Consider the following 13,883-nt stretch of genomic DNA (forward strand, 5'->3'; position numbering starts at 1 on the left):
ACTGTGTCGGCAGACGGATCAATGTGACACGACCCCGGAGGGGTCTTGGGTGTGGCAGGTCATCGCGGTTGAATGACAGCAACAACCAAGGATTCGGGGCCGGTTGAGGTGAAGTGGAAACAAAAGAAGCGGAACATAATGGCGGAGGATTATCTTTCTCCGTTCCAATTGGGCCTTTTGAAAGGGTCGGGGTGAAAAGGAAAAAAAAAAAGAAAAAGGAAAAACTATAAATCAGACACATTGTCTTTCCAAGAGACACTATACGCAAGTCCATTTCGGTTATTTTAGGTAAGTTGATGCTAACACTTACCAATTGTAATCTCTTGCTAATTTTCGTTAGCATACCTAATTATCTCAAATCTGATTTAAACCGTGCAGACTAATCTTTGCATATAAGGAGACTTCCCCGATTTTATTTTTGTTTATATTCTATTTTGGGTTGAGAAAAGTGTCGGGCGTACAATGTGATAAAAGACTATCACCCAGAAAGAAAGGAGAGGTGTACAAGACAGTGGTGAGACCAATAATGCTGTATGGGCTAGAAACAGTTCCAATGACAAAAAGACTGGAGCTGAAAATGCTAAGGTTCTCTTTGGGAGTGACCAGGATGGATAGGATCAGGAATGAGTCCATCAGAGGAACGGCTCATGTTCGATGTTTTGAAGAGAAGGTCAGAGAAGCCAGACTGAGATGGTTAGGTCATGTACAGAGGAGGGATAGTGAATATATTGGTAGACGGATGCTGGAATTGGAGCTGCCAGGCAAGAGGTCTCCAGGAAGACCAAAGAGAAGATTTATGGACGTAGTGAGAGAGGATATGAAGGTAGTTGGTGTGAGAAAGGAGGATACAAAGAATAGGGTTAGATGGGGAAATTTGATTTGCTTTGGTGACCCCTGAAGGGAAAAGCCATAGGGAGAAGATAATTTTCATATATGAGTGAGAAACACTTTGAGCAAACACATTTTTTCTTATTACATTATGACAAATGCCAATAAATGACATGTTCACATTTATTACAATGTACCAATATTGAAAAACAACATGTAGTTGAAAAACTACAAAATTATTCATCCATTATCTATATCACTTATCTTGCATTCAGGGTCACGGTGGGGCTGGAGCCTATCTCAGCTGTCATTGGGCGAGATGCAGGGCACGTATGGAGCCAAAAAAAGCATTCACTCTCTCATTCACATGTCACACAACCTTCTCTCTCTTATCTCACTTGGACATTTTTGAACCTGCTACGAGTTTTTGGACTGCTGGAGGAAACCGGAGAACCCGTAGGAAAACAGAGATCATGCAAATGCCACACAGTGGAGTTGGAATCCAATGTGGGATCTACTTGCTGTGAGCGGAAGCGCTAACCACTGCTCAACCACGGCGGCAAACACAAGATGAATGCAAAAGCGAAAGGAGAGCCGCGTTTTGATAATGTGATCGTGACCTTGCATCGCAAGCCGATCCCTCAGCAATCACAACCGAAGTAACTCTTGACAGAACGCGACCAAACCACACCGGACAACTTATGACAGTTCATAGCTAATAAGACTTAACGGTGCAGACGTGAAAAACCTTTAATCAGGAAGGAAACCCTCTGTTGGATTAGCGACACTACTATAACTTCACACCATTAGATAATGATCCATGTTTCGGGGGAAAAAAAATTACAATTCTGCAGCTTTTGGCATAAATATCTGCCTTTCCCCAGCAGTATCACTGAGGCACTCATCATTTCCTCCCTGCATCAGCCATCTGCATACTAATATAACAGTAGACAGGCCAGGGTGGCTGGGAGTGGGGTGGGTGGGTGGGGGGCCCCTCAGCTCAGTCGGATGTTAAATACCCCCACGCCACCGCCATCATCCCGTATGCATGATGATACATACTCGAAGAATCCAGGGCCTCCCAAGCTCCACATTTTTTCTGTCTCATCGGTGAAACACCGGCGAAGAGCGGTAGTCTCGGGCCGTAACTCCTGTTATAAGAGCCGGTTGGCTCCCCCACGCTCGCATTCAGACGGCATGCCGGGACACATCCCGCCGTGCGGCGAACCAGCTCTGTGGAAGGGTCTGCGGGCAGCTCGGGCCTTTTTGTCCCCCCCCCCTCCCCATCAAGACAACTTCATCTCATTCAACCTTCAGGGCTAGGTCGCACCCGACCAAACAAAATTCTAATTCTAGCCATTAACAAGCCGCGAGCGAGGTACGTGGCCTGCAGAGCGCATGTGATAAGACAACAATTTGATGTGTTACACTCAAAGCTACTTAAAGCCTCTGCGATTTGTTGGATTACGAAGGTAGCCTTTGGGTTGGGGGGGGGAGGGGGCGACTTGTAACCCAAAAAATATGTAGCCAAAGCAGTTTCCAAACAATCGTAATGGGAAATGTCCTCATGAGCTTCAAGAAAAATGGATATTAGTACCTTAATGCCTGTAAAAGTTTGTGAGGCGAACTTTGATCAGAGAACTGTGAAAGTGCAGAACAGCTGCCTGAACCACCAAGCCGAGGGCAAAAAGCTGCCGGTACGGGATGAAGATGCTAACCTGGCTACCGGTGGTTGGCCAATTTGGTAGATGCAAACTTCGAAAGGAACGCTCTGGAGCCCTTATACGTAAACACGGCATTTCGGATGCTTCGAATGGGCCGGTCTGATCTGTCAGGACCGCCGTTAGGACCACAATTCAAGCCTGAATTTCGAAAGCAACTAGAAGACCTCCGGTAGTACCTTACTCGCCTCGAAGATACCAAGTGATCGCGGATGCATCACATGATTGTTGTTACTGACAATAGAACTGACTTGAAACATTGAACTTTGAATCCTATTTATCAGCCAATCAGATGAGGCAGCGAAGCGAATCAGTGAAGGGGACACCCAAAACTGCCAGGAGCTCATAATCACATGGCTGAAGTGGTTACAATTGCCATTTTTTTGGCGATGGTACTTCAAAATCGCCAGGTGAAGTGTTTGGGGTCGAGCGGAAATGGCAACCCTTCGCATCAGGTGAAACGAGTCACGACTAAAAAGACATGTATAATAAAGACGTTTTATGGGGAAAGTCAGGCTCTTTTGGGGAGGGTGAGGCTTAAGTGTTTTTCCGGAAGGGAACAGCTGGAATTCAGGATGGGGGGTATGAGTCAGATCACGTGGCGCCGCTCATGTTTGCCCAAGAAAATTTGAAACACAAATCATTTTCAACTAGTCTGTGATGAACCTGAGGTCCAAGTCCAGAATCCACCTGGAACTCCAAACCACCTGCTGAGCGCATTGTTGTAAGGGAGTAACGGACACTGTCTTTTTGACCTTCCCGGTGCTCCAAACCAGACAGTGAATGTCACACTAGCACAAATTGCTGTATTTCAGGGTGTTAAGCTGATGAGCTGCTGTCTCGCTGCATTAAGCCGAGGATGTCTGTATCATCGGAGAACTTAATTATATAGTACTTGGGGCGGGCGTTTGTACAGTCCACTGTGTGCAGTCAGAGAACCGACGGCCCTGAGAGACAGCGGGACTTGAAAGTCATTCCTCTTGATGAAAACACAACAGACAGACACTTTTTGGGGGCGTTCTGCAGTTGCTGCATTCCAATTTTGCATACATGTGCAGTACACTCCCAGGGGCGCTTTATAAAATATAGTGAAAGTACACCAACCACAGAGTTTTCATTGTGTTACATTGACGGTTCCAACCACAAGGAGTGGTCATGGATACAAATTCAACCAAGACATATGGAAATCTGGGAACACCAACGGTACCTACAGCTTTCTAAGCAGAACACCGAGGTTCCTGAGGCTGCGATCGGGCTTTGGCTGAAGTAAATGGGTTTGGAGATCCTGGTCTGCGTGCTGATTGGCAGATTAAGATCCATGATCTTGCATAGGAAATTAATTTCTCTTGGCTTGAACTGACACCAATGCAACTATAGGTTGCTAAATGTGCCTAACATGGCTTAATGCAAAACCCTTAACCTCCGAAGTCAATTCATGGTAGCGTTGCCGGGCTGTGGGATGGCTGGCTGGGCTCCAGAGATTCCTTGAAAAATAAATAAATAAATAAATCTACAAGAGATTCTTCAAAAGTTATAAATGAAATGATTTGGAAATTTATAGAAAAACAAAAAAAAAACTTGTCAGACTTTTTTTTTTTTTTTTTTTTTCCCCCCAATAAACCGATGCACGAAATGGTAACCGTTTCCACTTATATAGCACTTTCATCACCTTGCTGTTTCATAGTGCCTCTCACTGGATCATCCTTTCACTCAGCGATGGCAGTAGAGCTTCCAGGTAAGGCGCTAAGTGAGCCATCCAGAGAAGCCGGGGTTCGGTGTCTTGCCCGAGGGCACTTTGACATCCTGATAGGACAAGTCAGGAATTGAACCACCAAATGATGGGTTCAATTCTGGGCAAACAGTAACACTTTACAGATAATAGCGGTATCTTGGTGTACAAATTGATTTTTTTTTCGTCAAAAACAAAGTTCAAAAATAGGATTGATCTGTTCTGCAGCATAGCCTGGAAACTTCAATACTGACTGAATTTGCTTGGGTTTTTCGCCTTTCTGTCCAGGATGGAACAGGCTGACGATCCCGTAAGATCCCAAACACAAACGCCTCGTTCACTCCTCTCCTTGATGTCTTTGTTTCCTTATCAAGGCTCCAAGAATAAAACAAACAAACAAGTAATCTCTAACCATTAGTAAGTGGTTAGCTGGCTGCCAGACGCTAGTTTGTTCATCAACCAAGAGTTTGTTTATGTACAGTATAAATACTTTTGTTCCAGAGGGTTTGTGCGTAAACAGATTTGTCCAGGAAGTAGTCCGTAGTCCAAAGTAATGCTGTATAATGATTTATTTACCTCATAGCCAGGCCCTAATTTGTAAACAAAGTCTTCTCACCCGCACCCCTTTGATTTCCCCAGCCTTTTCTTTAAGTAAATATAGAAAAATTCACTCCTCCGACTTTCTTAACAGACTCACTTTCATCCAAATGAAGAAGTATTTCACCACAACTGATACGAGTAAGTAAAAGTACAAACTGGACAGATGGCGATTTCAAACGTAAAGTGCGGGAAACTATCTGAGACAAAAAACACACACTCATTAACACATAAAAAAATGGTTAAGTCACATGACTGCATGTCTTCAGCGGTGGGGGGGTTTTCTAGACGGATTTTTACTGTTGAAGGAAAGGCCGGAAGGCTTCCTTCTAAATTCTTTTTTCAAAGAAAGATTGTATTCAAAAATATATGTAATATTCTTATTAAACTAGACTAACTGAATGACTGTTAACCGTCTGTTCCAGCTGAAGGGATGTTGCTGTATGCAAATTAGCTGATTATCATTTAGCAGCTGATCTATTATTTATTTGTTCATCTGTTTTTTTTCTTTAATTCCATGCAAAATGTATACATTTATGTAATTTTTTTTGCCTTTTTTTATTGATTTATTTATGGACTAAATCAGTTTGCAGACAATATTGTGATCTGTGAAGAGAGCAGGGACTGGGTGGAGGAATATGTAGAGGTGGAGGGATGCAGAGAAAAATAAAGGTCAGCTGCTGCAAGTCATAATATGTGCATGAATGAAAGGGAAGTAAGTGTGAGATTTAGGCTACAGGGAGTAATGGTAAAGACGGTAGACATTTTTCAACGGATAAAGTCACACTGAGAAGTTTTGGACATGTACAGAGGAGCGATAGTTAAAATCTGGGTAGAAGAATGCTGAGGTTGGACCTGCTAGGTAGGAGGTCTGGAGAAAGACTTATGGATGGAGTGAAAGAGAACATGAAGTTAGTTGGTGGGAGAAAAGAGGATGCGGCTACAAGGAAGCAGATGATTAGCTATGGTATCCTCTATGGCGTCCTTTATTTTTTGTCTTTTAGACGATAGTAATGGTCTGGTTGCAAAGACAGGCAATATATTAAAGGAAATATACTGCTATAAAAAAAAGATGTGCAATATTTGACCAGTCCTTCTGTCAATGACAGCCACTAGATATCACTTTGTTGTGATACCCCCCCCCCCAAAAAAAAAGAAGTCTTCTGTTCCAGAAAACAATGAAGTACTTTTTACTAAAAAAAAAACAAAAATCATGGAAAAAAAAGTCAAACAGCAAAGTAGGAGTAAGTTGGTTTTGTCTTTGTGGAGGCTAAGGACTCTTTGGAAGAAACCCGGACTTCATTATAAATCAGATGGGCTTAACGAAAACCCCCGAACAATCCTTTTCGGGGATTTGCTTTTCGCCGTTTGGATTCTGGGAGGAATCCCCAACTGGCCGCCCGCTGACGGCTCCGCTCCGGTGGGCCGCCTCACGGGCGAGAAGAGGTTCCGGAGCCCGGAGGCGAACGACTCCATCTCTTATTTATGAAGAGGACCGGATTGCTTCCTGTTGCTAACACTTACGTGAGAAATACCATCCAAAGGCATTCCATTAATCATTGGAAAATGGAGGGAATAAATAAACAGCGGCGCCGAGCTGTAAAGTGACGGATTAAGTTCCGCGGTTGAGGACGGATGGAGTTCCAGTCAGGCGAGCCCCCGCCCCCCGACATACGCCCAACGCTGAAAAGGAATCAAACCCGAAAAAAGGAGTCGCCAAAAACGTGAAGGGTGAGTGAGCGCTAATCAATTAACGGCGGCGGAGTCATGCAGTCACCGGGCAAACAAGCTCTGATCTGGAGCGCCGACTGGACAAAAGCTGGATTAGCTCCATTAACGCTGGAATTTCTGAGGCAATTAACCCTTTTCCCGGTTCCGGGCCAGGTGGGGGCTGGGCTGGCACAAAGGTCAAGGGCGACATGATTGAGCACAGAGAGCAGCGATGAGGTGACGGCCTCTTCCAGTGGCCAGTAGGAGAAGATGAAGAGGGTTATTTGTCAGCCGTTTATTTTTTTTTTATTATTTTTTTTTTCACCCCCTTCTCTCAGGTTAGTCTGGAAATCAGAAATGTTTCTGAGCCGTAGCAGGAATATGAAAACCTCAGTGGTGAAGTGACCTTGCATCAGAATAATGCAAAAAAATAAAAATAAAAAATAAATAAAAATACTGCTTATTTACAGAGATGGATAAATATAATTAATCAAACAATTAAACAATTGACAAATTACTCAATCAATTGCATAGTAAATTAAAACACTACTCTATTCTAAGTTATCCTTGGAAGTCACAGGGCAGAGTGATTCTCAGTGACTGGAAAAGAAAATCATTAAACAATTAATAGAAAAAATAAAATCAAAAATAATAATAATAATAATAATTAAATTCTGTATTTTTTTTGAAAATGATGAATGTAGAGAAATAGCTAAATGAATGATGAATCTAAAAAGGAGAAGGTGTATGACATAAAAATAAAATTAGAAAAAGATGTGTTCGCGGTCATGATAAATGTGCTCAGTCTTCGATCATATTTTACTTTTTCAATAAAAATACAACTGTCGTGTCTGACCGGCTGCTGGTAGATATAGTCGGCAAACATTGACGCGGCCATATTTGTGCAGTGGTCGCCCTCAGATAAGCCGGCGATAACGGCGTGGTCGACAGACGTAATCCCAGATGCCTCCCACTATGACCCCCACGCATGCACGTACGCACGCACACAGGCAGACAAACACACACCCAGGCCTTTTCTTAAACGGACACACTCTAAAATGGTGGGGATTTTTCAACTCCATCCGCTGAGTAAGGTTCAAGTGACTTGTAGCAAGAAGAGACCTAGTGGAGCATTCAATAAAAAAGATTATTTGCTCTGTATCTTCTCAACGTCGTATTTCGAAACGTTTTTTTTTTTTCGGCGTTTCAAGCCTTCCTGTGTTTGTATTTTACAAGGTTTAGGAGTCTCAGAAAGTTTTTTCCAGAGAAGAAAATGAACTGAGGTCTCCTCTTCGCCATGCACTCCAAGGGGAACTTTTATTTTCAAGCTCTTATTAAAAATGTAAAGAAAGAGTGAGAGTGTGAAAAGAAAGAAAAAAACGAGGAAAAAAAAGTTATTTTCCGTTTCTGTTTTTTTTTTTGTTTATATTTATTTTTTTAATTCTATTTTTTATTTACTTAAGTGGAAATACCTAATTTTTAAGTATTCCACAGTTGAATTAGATCATAAGTCCTCATGAATTTTGGGGAATTATATTTTCTCATGATTATTTGCCATGATTTATTGATATATTTCTCTATATTTATGGAGGCTATGTACTGATTTCTTTCAATTGTAATGATAACTACTTTATGATATGTATTCATTTTATTTGATTTTAGTTTTTGAGAGACTATGAAACTATCAGTTTATGCTTTACTCACATGACAACATCATTTTATTTGATGTTATTTATTTTTCATAAATATTTCTTTATTTTTTCATTATTCTGAAGTGATTGTGTTTCTTTTGAAAAAACAAACAAACAAACCTATGGAGGTTGGATTATTAAAGTAAAGGATAAATGCTGGGTTAAATGAATTATTAATTAAGAACTACTTGCGAACAAGATTCTTTGACTAAGGAGATTTGTTTGTTTGTTTTTTTTTGTTTTTTTTTACACAGCCGACCCAAACAGATGCAAGAAGTATCTACTTCATTAAATCCCTGTTATCAGTTTTTTGTGTTCTGTTTTCCTGTAAAATTCAGTGTTCCAGATGCAATAAATGTCTTACCTGAAAACAGTTAATATTTCTTTAATAATTGACGTAATGATGAAAAAATCGTACAATTAACCCAACTTGTTGGAGCTTGTTGTAACGGATTGTTATCTGGAATTCGGCCTTTTATTAGATTAAGTGAGCTTCACTGCTTTACTTATTAATTTAAAGTAATTTAATATTTATTTTAGTGGTTACAGACATTAATTTGAATGTATTTAATACTAAAATTAATGGTTACAGACATTCTTTTTTACATAAATATTCTTTTTTTTTTCAATTGTTCTCTTCAAGACATATTCATTTTACAAATGAAACGGAACAACAACAAAAAAAGTTTATGGCAACAAAGTTGTCGGCCACCGGAGGAGCCCCCGATCACCTCATCATGGATCCTACAAGCCTCCAAAAAAACCCTTTCACCATAAAGAATTAACCACACACAAAAACACACACACACACATATATATATATATATATATGTATATATATATATGTGTGTGTGTATGTACATAGATAGATCGATAGATCTTCACTTTGAGAGAATGTGGAGAAACCCTCGCACGTTCCTCCGGGTCGCAACCTGATGCTGCAAAGGTCACACTAGCCCCCTGCTCTATGACCCATCTTTTCACTTTGTGACTTCATTACGCTGGATCCCTCAACTTCATCACAAAGCTTTTCTCATTTCAGGTAAGGAAAAAAAAAAAAAACATGTATAATATTAAGTAAAACCTGCCTTTGCTGAGGCGAGAGGCCGCTGATCCACAGAGGTGTCTAACAAGGACAGTGATGTATATTATCCACACTGAATCACATTGGACTCTGCCTTGTTCACTCTCACAGCTACTCTGTCTCACTTTCTGCCTTGTGTGTGTGTGCGTGTGTGTGTGTGTGTATGTGTGTGTGTTTGTGTGTGAAAGAGCAATTGCAAAGACCCTCATCTGTGTCTAACAGCCCACCAGGGCTATTTTTCAGCCCCCACTTTCCGTATTCTACCATCAGGTGAGGTGGACTCTCTAAAGTGTCCATATATTTATGAAAACAATAAAAAATAAAATAAAAAGTCAAATAAAATCTAAGAAATCAGGTGCAGCTCTTACCTGAGTTGACATGAAGGTCCATGGAGAAAAGTATCCGGAGTTGTGTGTGCGTGTGTGAATTTTATGTGTCCGTGTGTGTGTCCGTGTGTGTGTGTGTGTATGTGTGTGAGTCCCGCCTGCAGCTCCGACCCTCGCAAAGTGACACAACAATGAGCTCACAAAACCACTAAAACAATTCCGTCAAAGCCGGCTGAGCTGAGCAGTGTGTGTGTGTGTGTGTGCGTGTGTGTGTGTGCGTGTGCGTGTGCGTGTCGTGATACAGGGAAGACGCACCGGAGTCCCGCTGCAGCGCGACCGATCCTTAAGGAGCCCACGTCGGTGTGAGATTGACAAAAATAAAATAAGAAAGTGTGTGAGCGTGTGTGTGTGTGTGTGTGTGTGTGTGTGTGTGTGTGTGTGTGAGAGAGAGAGAGAGAGCGAGAGAGGGAGAGAGAGGAGTGAGGAGTCTACGTGCGTGATGTCACAGGTGTTCGGTGTCAGGCGGAAGGGGGCGGGGCGGGAGGCGGGGCCAGCGCCCCGCAGGTGAGAGGGGTGGGAGGCCACGCCCCCTTTTGGAGTGGGCTGACGTCACTCTGTCGCTTTTCCTAATACGCTCATTTGATTGGCGTCGATATCTCAAAAATACGAAACATTATTTATAATATTTATAATCACCGCACAACTCCTATCAATCCTACAACTAATAAGGGTAATATTATTATTTGTAATAATAATCATAACACTTTTTTCATAGTTCATTAGTATATTGTGTCGTATACAGCTGTGTTTTCCTTCTCTTTCTTCTCTTTTCTATTTTTTTTTCCGCTTATCCGTTCAGGTGCCACCACAGCGAATTAACCTCTTCCATTAAAACCTATTCCCTTTATCCTCTTCTTTCTCTACAGTTCCAACCCTAGCATCCTTCTGCCAATATATTCACGATCCCTCTGTACATAACAGCCTTATTTTTTGGGTTATTTTATTCTTGAAATGTGTAAGCTTCGGTTTAGGTCAATGGTCTTAACACCTCATTGTTTTAATGCACTTTACACCAGATGTATTTCAACAGCTGGGCTGACATTGCAAAGCCTTAACCATGCTTTTGAGAACAACCTCGGGGTCAGTGTTTTGCCAAAAGACACTTTGGCATGCCAGCAGTAGAAGCCTGCGATGGAATCCTCGGCCAATTGGAGGGCAGCGTGTTCTCCCAACTGAGCCATGATTGGTCATGGAAAGTACTAATACTCCTACCTGTCAATAAGTAGCCAAGTCATTATACTTCAATGCTGTGGTACTGCTGAGTAAACATTTGAGTTACTTGTTCTTTGGCCTTATCGTACTATTTTATTACTTCCCTTTGTATTTCAACTGCAGTCCTTATAACAGGAAAATGCAGTATTGTCTGCACTACATAGACTGATCTTTTATATATACAGTGCATATATATTCTGTATATATGCACACACACACACACATACACACATATATATGTGTGTATGTGTATACATATGTGAAATTAATATATACATATATAGAGAGAGAGATACGTGTGTGTATACATATATATACATATATATATATATGTATGTGTATATATATATATATATATATATATATACATATGTATGTGTGTATGTGTGTGTGTGTGTGCGCATATATATCCTTCTCCAGGCAGATGTTGCAGATATGCGACAGCCAAATATCAGATTTTTCCTGCAACTACAACTTAATTTGAGCCTGAGAGGGTTAAATATACGTATACATACATATATATACACACACACACACACACACACACACACATATGATTTATATATATATATATATATATATATATATATATATATAAAAGTGATCTGACATTTCAGTGCGAGGAGACTTTTTCTTAAGCTGATAGTTTTAGAGATTTACTGTTAGTCACCATGGAGATGAGGTATTAGAGGGCCAAAATCATCTATCTGTCTATCTATATGTATAACATTCATACACATGAACACACTGCATCTGCTGCATCTGAATTATGTTTTAAAAGATTGTGTTTCTGAACATTGACACCCCCAACCTGCATCCCCGCTCCCCCAAGAAAGAATGTTGGCTTCATGGACTCATTGTGAAATTCTTGGTTCAAGAAGTCATGTCATATGGAAGATTTACGCACGTTATCTCCAAAAACGTAGCGATGTGGAGGAGGCTCAACTTCACAACCATCTATTTAAGTCATTTTCTTAATTATTACTCCCCCTCTTCAAGGGAGAAGTCTGTGAAAGCAGATTGCAGGGGCATCATTATTTCCTGGTACACACCTGCAGGGGGCGGGCAGGTTAACAGTCCAAGCGCTCACCGCCGTGATGACTCCCTCTAGCACATTAGTTTAAACATTTCTTTGTCTTCGCTGCAATTAAGCTTTTAAAAAAGGGAAAAAAAAAACAATTACGCTGCCTGCGCCATAGCGGAGGGGCTGTAAGCTACTCGACGTGTGCGCCAAAGAAATCCCTCCATCCATTAATAGCAATTGTTATCGAAAGCATTGTTGACAAAAACACAAAGGTGCTGATTTTGTACTATCGATTACCATATTTTCCGCACAATAAAGCGCACCTAAAAGGCTTCAATCTTCTCTAAAACCGACAGTGCGCCTTATAATCCAGTGCGCCTTATATATGGATCAATATTAGCCGCAAGAGGTCTCACAACTACAGGAAGCAGCCGCCGACTCCATTTTCTCCTTCAGAGGAAGTAGCATGCGGTGCATGCTGGGATATATGACTGCGCGAAGCCTGCATTTTCATTTCCATTTGTGTGTGAGGGCGTGCGTTGCCAAAGTTGCAGCGCTGAAAACGGTAAAGGGGAAATTCCAGTCCCACACCACTTATGTGTGTATAAAGACCCAAAAATGGTACCTTTCAAGAGACACGCTTAAGACGCAGAGTTAAAACTCAAGGCAATCAGTTATACAGTAGAACATGGGAATAGAGCAGCAGTGGAGAATTCAACATTAACGAATCAATGGTACTGAAGTGGAGGAAATGAAAAGATGACCTGCGCCAAGTAAAGAAGACTGAACAGAGTTTCCGAGGCAACAAAGCGAGATGGCTGCAGTTAAAGGACAAACTTGAACAATTGGTTGTTGAACACAGAGCAGCAAGTAGAAGCGTCTCTACAGTCACTATTCGAATGAAGGCAACTGCACTAGCTAGCGACATGAACATCAATGAATTTAGTCGCGGTCCTTCATGGTGCTTTCGTTTTATGAAACGTTTTGAACTGTGACAAATGGAGTTGGAAATACATTGTTTTCGACGAAGGCGGCACAAATACCGGTAAGAGCTACCAGTACGTATGGTACCGTATAGTGAATGCACTAACTTGTTTTGGGAGTGAACACAGTTGTCTGAACGTTGCTTTTGTATTCTATTAATAAAGTTTGACTGACTTTTCGGACTGTTTTGTTGACATTCCCTTTAGCGCAGCTCCATTTAGTGGATGAATAAAGCAACCCCAGCCACTACTGTAGCTTCTACTCTATTTGCCTTATTATGTGGTGCACCTTATATATGATTTTTTTTTTAAATAGGCCATTCATTGCAGGTGCACCTCATAATCGGTGCGCTTTATGGTGCGGAAAATACGGTATATTACAAGAAAATTCCGCTTGCGGCCATTAGAGGATGCAATTCTCCTGTCAGGTCATCTTATCGAATACAATTAGACGAAGTTGTATCATTGTAGATGGTTATGCATGACTCCAGATCACAGGGTAAAAATGGATAGCACAGTAATTAGTACTTCCGCTTTGCAACATGAACGTTCCCGCTTCAATTCCAACAAAAATCAGGTGGTTCCTCATCCGTCTCCCATCGTCCAGAAACAGGCAGAAGTTAATGAGAAACTCTTCATTATAAAAAGTGGCTCGTTGATTGGCAGGTGACCGAAGCGGGTTAGCCCCGCCTCTTTCCCCAGACGGAACTGAATTGTGCTACCACACATTTATTATCATCACTTGCATGCAATTTTTGGGATACTGCTCTTGATGAAATTTGTATATTTGGGGGGGGGGGGGGGGGGGAATTAGGACAGAGCAACATGGTAGAAGTTTTTTTTTTTTTTTTGTCTATTTTCTCAAGAAAGAAGAAATTCAAGCAAATGAAAACATTAGCGTAACATGTTTCCCCTGTG

General features: G+C 41.3%; 1 protein-coding gene across 9 annotated transcripts in view; it reads right to left on the reverse strand.

Moving 5' to 3' along the window:
• Positions 1 to 10,128, reverse strand: part of ptprfa (protein tyrosine phosphatase receptor type Fa) — a 316,636-nt gene extending 306,508 nt beyond the window's left edge. For all 9 annotated transcript variants that reach the window (XM_086146258.1, XM_086146275.1, XM_086146249.1 and 6 more), the window contains exon 1: positions 9,729 to 10,128. The gene's annotated coding sequence lies outside the window, so the exon portion shown is untranslated. The remainder of the gene's footprint in view (positions 1 to 9,728) is intronic.
• Positions 10,129 to 13,883: the final 3,755 nt, after the last annotated feature.

This window comes from Fistularia commersonii, chromosome 1, assembly GCF_037954325.1.
Source record: "Fistularia commersonii isolate RoL2024-O1a breed Wild chromosome 1, RoL_Fcom_v1.0, whole genome shotgun sequence".
Classification (NCBI taxonomy): Eukaryota; Metazoa; Chordata; class Actinopteri; order Syngnathiformes; family Fistulariidae; genus Fistularia; species Fistularia commersonii.